This window comes from Bubalus bubalis, chromosome 15, assembly GCF_019923935.1.
Source record: "Bubalus bubalis isolate 160015118507 breed Murrah chromosome 15, NDDB_SH_1, whole genome shotgun sequence".
Taxonomy (NCBI): domain Eukaryota; kingdom Metazoa; phylum Chordata; class Mammalia; order Artiodactyla; family Bovidae; genus Bubalus; species Bubalus bubalis.
This window is the reverse complement of record NC_059171.1, coordinates 70,583,846-70,590,756: the sequence shown is the minus strand read 5'-3', so window position 1 is coordinate 70,590,756 and position 6,911 is coordinate 70,583,846. Positions and strand designations below refer to the sequence as shown.

The window sequence follows — 6,911 nt, the reverse complement described above, 5'->3', positions numbered from 1 at the left end:
GAGTTTTCTCTGTAGTTACTGCCTCACAGCCTGGACCTAAGCATAAAACACAAGTGGAAAAGACATGCATTCTAACAACCGTGAGGAGCAAAGCCCAGATTCACCAGCATCCTGAAATGGAACTGCCCTGCTGAGATCAGCTTGTAAGCCAGCTGAAGCAGCTGCTCCTAAATTTGATAGCAGAAACGTTATGGGTAATAGTCACTTAAAGCCACTGAATTTTGGAGTGTTTTAGTGTACAGGGCTTCCCTTGTGGCTCAGGGGATAAAGAATCTGCCTGCAATGCAGGAGAGACCTGGGTTTGATCCCTGGGTTGGGAAGATCCTCTAGAGAAGGGAATGTTACCCACTCTAGTATTCTTGCCTGGAAAATTCTATGGACAGAGGCACCTGGGGTCCTACAGCCCATGAGGTGACAAAGAGTCAGACATGACCGAGCGACTGAGACTTTTCACTACACTTTAGTATACAGCAGTATTATGGCAATAGCTAATGAATATAGAAGCCATGCTTAACCGTCTGCCTCTTGCCTCACCAAACTTACTTCCTACTGTTTTCACTCTTCTTGTTCTAGCCGCTCTGACACGCTTCCATATGGCCCAAACTCACCACATGGGTAGTTCTTCATCAATGCTATTTCCTCTACCTGGAAAATTGCTTCTCCTCTGCCTTGCCTAACTCATCTCCCCGAAGCCTTCATATTTTAATTGACATATTTTTGCCTCAGAAAATCTATTACACTTTTGCTGAGTAACAAACTGCCTCAAAGCTTAGTGACTTAAAGTACCATTTTATTCTCATGAAACTATGGGCAAACAGTGTGGGTTGGGCAGTTTTGCTTGGCTTCTAAGATCACTGCTGCATTTTCAGTCATCCAAGTCATCAAGTGAAGAAAGATAGTTTGAGATTCATGACCTGGCATATGTAGTTTTCAGCTGGGCCATGTCTCCAGCAGGCTGTCCTGAGCTGCTTCGATGGATGCAGAGTCTCCAGCAGCAAGAAAGAATGTTTCAGGGCATAAAATGACTGCCTGCATCACATCTTATGATGTTCCACCAGTGAACAGTCACGTGGCCAAGCCCAGAGTCATGCGTGAGAGGGCTACCCAAGGGCCTGCATATAGGGAGTCATGATAAAAAGAGGACTTACCACAGTTTTCCCTCTGACCCTAATGATTCATGTCCCTCTAACTTGCAAAACATATTAACTCCCTAAGAAGGGTCCCCAAGTATCATTCTATCATGGTATTAGTCTAAAAGTCTACAATCTTATAATCTGCATTAAGGCTAGATGCAGATGAAACTCCTTGAGAGCAGTTCCTTGACTATGGTCCTTAAGGATGCAGAGATGTGAGACATGAAGAGACAAGTTATTTACCACCAAATGACTAATCACAGTGGTGAAATAGAAACAAAAACTAATACATACTTTCATTCAAAAAGGGAAGGATGAAAGGAAGAAAGAATAGTCACTGATTTATCAAAATTATAAAGTACAACCAGGTGCAAGTTGTCAGGACCCCCTACTCTGACTGTGCTCTCCATAGGTTCCTCAGACTACTGTTATTCTGTAACAGAATAAATAATGAATAAAGACTTCTTATTCAAAGGAAAATGGGGGTTTGGAGGAAGGTCCCATTTTCTTTAATCTTAGATTGTGGAACTTTCTTAAAACTTTTTTTGGGTTTGCTGTGTATCACATTGCATCCACTCTAATAGTCAAAATCCACATCCACAATTCCTTTCTGAGATAACCTTCTATCCAGACTGTTTTGGGATTATGCTTGCATAGGAAGATGCTGCTAAAGTTCTTAGAAACAGTTTTGCCTAGCTGAGAGGGCCTATTAAGCATAACTTAAACGTTTTAGAGATATTAACAAAGAATTATAGAGCTATATTCTTGATTTAATCTAACTTGAGGCCATTTCTTGAAAAAAGGTTATGAAAGAGTTTTATTTTCCAACTTAGAAAGTCTTGGTTACATTATTGTCCCTCTATAGTGTTTACAAAGTGAGTAGTTCTCTCTTTAGCTCATCTCTCTCTTCCTGTACCTAACCACATGCAGCAAAAAAAAGGCCAATCAAGGGACTTCCATGGTGGTCCAGTGGCTAAGACTCTGTACTCCCAATGCAGGGGGCCCAGGTTCAATCTCTGGTTGGGGAAGTAGATTCTGTGTGCTGCAAGAAAGATCAAAGATCCTGCATGTTGCAACTAAGATCCAGTGCAGCCAAACAAACATATCAAAAAAAAGAAGCGAATTGATATTTTTTCAACCTTTCAAAATTGATATATTTTCATCATTCTTTTTGGTAATTTCCTGAGCAAAGCTAACCATGACCAATCCCAAAGTCAATGTAGAAGGGGTCCTCACAAGAGTGTGTTTTCAGCAAAACATATTCATTGGTGGCCAGCCCTTTTCTGCGAAGAAGCATTTCTCGACAGTCTAAATTACAACGCTTCATTTTATACCTTCTTAGTGCCCTGGAGTTTTCTTTAAAACAACTGTATAATTTGATATTTAACTTCTGACTCCCTAAATATATGCTGCTGGGGACAAAGATTATATTAATATCTTATTCACTGCCCTATCGTCAGCACATGAAAAGGATGTTTGTGCATGGCAGGCACTTTGAAGAATAAGTGATAGAATACAAATGGTCCTAAGGGAAACTCTAGTAGTCACAGTTTATTTCCTCATTTATTTGTTTAGTGTATCCTCTTCTAGAGTCGTAAGTCCCATAATGACAGGAACCCCTTCAATCATGTTCATAAAAATGCCTAAGCAAAGTATACCTTTAATAAATCTTTAGAAAGGAAGAATGAAAATATTAAATAATAATAAATATGAATATATTAACATGAGAAAATAAATAGGCTAATGATATGAGCATATTAAAATAATATACTCATTCTCCATTCTGATAGGTTGTAGGATCAAAACTCAAAGGCTCCCAAAACAAACAACTCAAGACTCCAAGACAGGATATGGTCTCTCCTGGAATCTGAGCCAGACTTACTTCACTCTCTGGGAAAATTTTTCATTATGAGGTGGGAGGAAAAGAGATGGGAAAGCTGTCCTGCAGTGGAATCACGTGTGGGAAAGGCATCTCGATTCCTTGTGTCTTTGGAGGAACCCTGGATACAGATCACAACAGGCACAAAGATACGGGCAAGATGAGTATCCTCAGATAACAACAACACTGACAGAGCCAAGCTTTCCTTCCCTTCCTTAAACACCTCCCCAGTCATGACTGGAGATGGAGACGGATGTTTTGCGAGCATCCATGATAGCTCAAAGTCCCCACATGATGGCAAAGCAGCTAGGAGTAGCTCTACATCAACCTGGAAGTCAAGTGACCAACGTGATGGTTAGAAAGCATATTACGAATTCACTGGAAGGTTGCAGAGATTTATATCACATCTTTACATTCACTCATTCCTTTATGAAAACTTGAATTGCATACTTATTATAATGGTACTATAGATGCCTAATCTATGTCGTGGAACTAGCACAGCATTCCCTGTGGTGGGAGGAGAGTGGAAAGATTTTATTGGTAGATGAAGGACAGAGAAGGACTTGCCCATTGATCACTGCATTGACAATCCACAGATCAAGTCTGCGGGATATACAAGTGCCCTGGAGTGAGTGCATGGGAAGCCTCTGCCTGGCTCTAAAGAAGCTGGCTGGTTTGTATGCCAGAGAGCCTGGGACGCTGGCGGCAGTGCATGCAAACCTTCCCAAAGGACACTTTTGTTCACCTGATCAAAGTTTCCTCACCATCTCTGGCAAAGCCTGGCCTGAGTTCCTGTGTAAGCCTTTGGTGGAACAGTTTTCACATCATCTGGTTCCAGAATATTTCCCAAGTTTCAGAGCCCCTTTGACAATAAGATATACGCAAATAGTCACTGGGCCCCCACAATGCACCAGTCTCTGTGCTCGGTGTATATCAAATCTGCTTATTTGCCTTTACACAGCCCTCGAGGTAGCATCATTATCCCCGTAATACAGACAGAGAAATGGAGGCCTCCTCAGAGGGAGGGGGAAAAGAACATCCCTGCGACAGAAAATTGAGGCACCCTTTGACTCATTCAGCACATTCTGAGTGTCTATTCCACTCAGGGCCCATTTTTGAAGAAAATTAGTCTGCTTCCACAGTCTTGAGTTCTTTCTGCCAGGTCAGTCCAGTTACCAGAAAGGAGAGGGGGGTGGGGATGTAGAAACGGAAAGTGGGGCTGGAGGATGTGAGAGACAAGCGCCCTGGGTTTGCCTGGGACCAGCTCCCACCCCAGACCCCTCCCAGTCCGCCTTCATCCTGACCATACCCTCACCTCCGCGACCCAGGCAAGTGTTCTTTCTCGAGCCTCTCCCTTGAAAGGATAACAAAAGTGTTTTCCCTGGCGCTGTTGTCCTGTGATCAAAGCATAGCTCAGGAAACGGGGTCCCTCAAAAGCTGTTTATCTAAAATCTCTGATTTCACCCGTTGGAGAGCGCATTCTGCATCTTATCTCCCAAGGGCAAATATTTCAGTTACCTGTGTCCTAAGAGCCAGGCTGAGGCCACACATACTTTGCTCAGGAAAAGAAAACATGGCTCTCCTGTCAGAACATTTCCCTTTGTGCTCATGTTCGCGCCCACCGCCCCCGGCCCCCCAGCACGACTCCGAGGCCAGGAGGAAATCCTAATCTAGTCTCTCACAGGAAGTCTGACTGGTTCAAGGCAGGGAAGATTTAAAGACCAAGAAACTCTAAATCCAAGCTTAAGTGGGAGTGTTTTTTATTACTGATAAAACACAGAATCCCTTTTCTGGGTTATTCTGATGAGCCCAGAGTAAATATTTATCCTTTTAACTAATGGATCTGTACTGAACAGCCCTGGGACTCCCAGACAATCAAGCTGATGGATCACTTTTTGCTTCCCTGGTCCGAGGGTAGAACTGGGCAAAATTATTTGGCACGGGGAGCCCTTTTCCTGTGGCATGGCTCTCGGCATGTATGAGGCATAACATATCCCTCTTTGTGCCAGAACAGAACCGGGCGGGTGCCAGGGAAGGCCGTGCTGGGACCTCCCAGCTCCACGGCTCTGAGATGATTTAATAGTTACACCGTCAGTGTTCCCAGGGTAAACAGCCGCCTACCTCTGAGGAGAAGAAGAAAGATGGATGGCTGGATCTGTAACCTCCACCCTCCCCTTAGGCTTGAATGCAGTGCTTTGTTCTTCAGTGGTTTCAGGGAATGCAGTGTTCACAACACTCACATCCTGAAGACACACAGACACATATGAAAATTTACATGTATGAATGAATGAGGATACATATGGACACAGTGCACTGAAAGCATTTTGAGGCTGGAGGCTATTCCTTTTTCATATTTGTGTTCTATTGTCTAGCAATGCCTGGCACAGAGCAGATGATTAATATATACTTTTTTGAATAAATACATGAATGTTGTTGTTGTTCAGTCGCTAAGTCACGTACGACACTTTGCGACCCCATGGACGGCAGCACACCAGGCCTCCCTGTCCCTCACCATCTCCCCAAGTTTGTTTAAGTTTGTGGCCATTGAGCTGGTGATCCTATTCAACGATCTCATGCTCTGCCACCCTCTTCTCTGTTTGCTTTTTTTTCAGTCTTTTCCAGCAGCAGGGTCTTTTCCAGTGAGTTGGCTCTTCACATCAAATACATGAATAATTATAACCATTTACTTAGCATGTAATACGTGCCAGGGATTGAAGGAAATTCTTCATAAGCATTCTCTTATTTAATTCTCACAACAGATGACTATATTTGGTGCTCTTAGTTTCCCCGTTTCACAGCTATGAAAAGTGAGGCTTGACTAGATAAGGTGTTTTAACCAAGGTTACACAGCAGTCAGTGGTAGTAAGGGATATCTAATGCCACAGCTGATACCCCTAACGCTTTCCTCTACAAACTCATCTTCCCAAGGTGTACGTTAAAGATGTTTCTACAAACGTCATCTACGAAGAGCAGTCATTGAGTTGCCAAGATGCCAAAACCCTACCTGGAGGCTTTGATTAAGCAGCGTGTCTGTTGCCACATTTCTTTCCTGTCCTTACTCCCCAGCCCCAATTACCAGACACAAAAGGAAGACATCAGATTCAGAGTAAAGATTTTGTGTTTTCAAGAAGAAAGACCCATGCGTTTAGTTCCCTTCCGACAGTACGGCAGTATAGACATTTTTTGAAGAGGAAACTGGCATAATCAGTTTTCTATCACCACCAAAATTTCACAGACTTAGCATTTTAATATAACATTCATTACCTTGTGTAGGTCAGGGGTCCTGGCAGGCTAAGCTGGGCTCTTCTCAGGGTATCACAAGGCTGAAACGAAGTTGTAAGCCAGCTGGACTCTTATCTAGAGGTGTTGGAAGAGAACCCACTTTCAAGCTCATTCAGGTGTCGGCAGAATTCGGTTCCTTGCAGGTGTAGGATGGAGGTCCTTGTTTCTTGGCTGGCTGCCAGCCAGGGACTGTTGTTTGCTCTTAGAAGCTGCCCACATTCCTTCTCATGTGGCCCCTTCCAGCTTCAAACAAACAAAAGCACATCCCTGTGCTATCTCATGCTCAAAAGCTTTCTGACTTCCTCTCTGGCAGCCAGCTGAAGAAAGTTCTCTTATTTTAAAGGTTCACGTGATTAGATTAGAACCACCTGGACAACCTCTCTTTAAGGTCAAATGTGCTGTATAAAATAATTATAGGAGGAATTCACAAACTGGGTATTAGGGCATGGGATCTTAGGAGCCATTTCTAAAAATAATTCCTGCCATACAGTCCTTTATTAAAACTGAGGACAAGGATAGGAGAAAGATTTATAGGGAGGCAAAGGGGATCAAGTCAGGCAGCAAGAATATGCCAAAGCAGAATGGAGGAATGACATCAGCACTTCAGAAATCAGGTA

At 43.2% G+C, this 6,911-nt stretch overlaps 1 long non-coding RNA gene across 1 annotated transcript; it reads right to left on the bottom strand.

Moving 5' to 3' along the window:
- Window positions 1–1,896: 1,896 nt before the first annotated feature.
- Window positions 1,897–6,579, bottom strand: LOC123329398. The gene is made up of 3 exons (XR_006544783.2): window positions 6,277–6,579; window positions 3,016–3,133; window positions 1,897–2,175 (listed from the first exon to the last, which is right to left on the bottom strand). It is a non-coding gene; the product is annotated as an uncharacterized LOC123329398 (long non-coding RNA).
- Window positions 6,580–6,911: the final 332 nt, after the last annotated feature.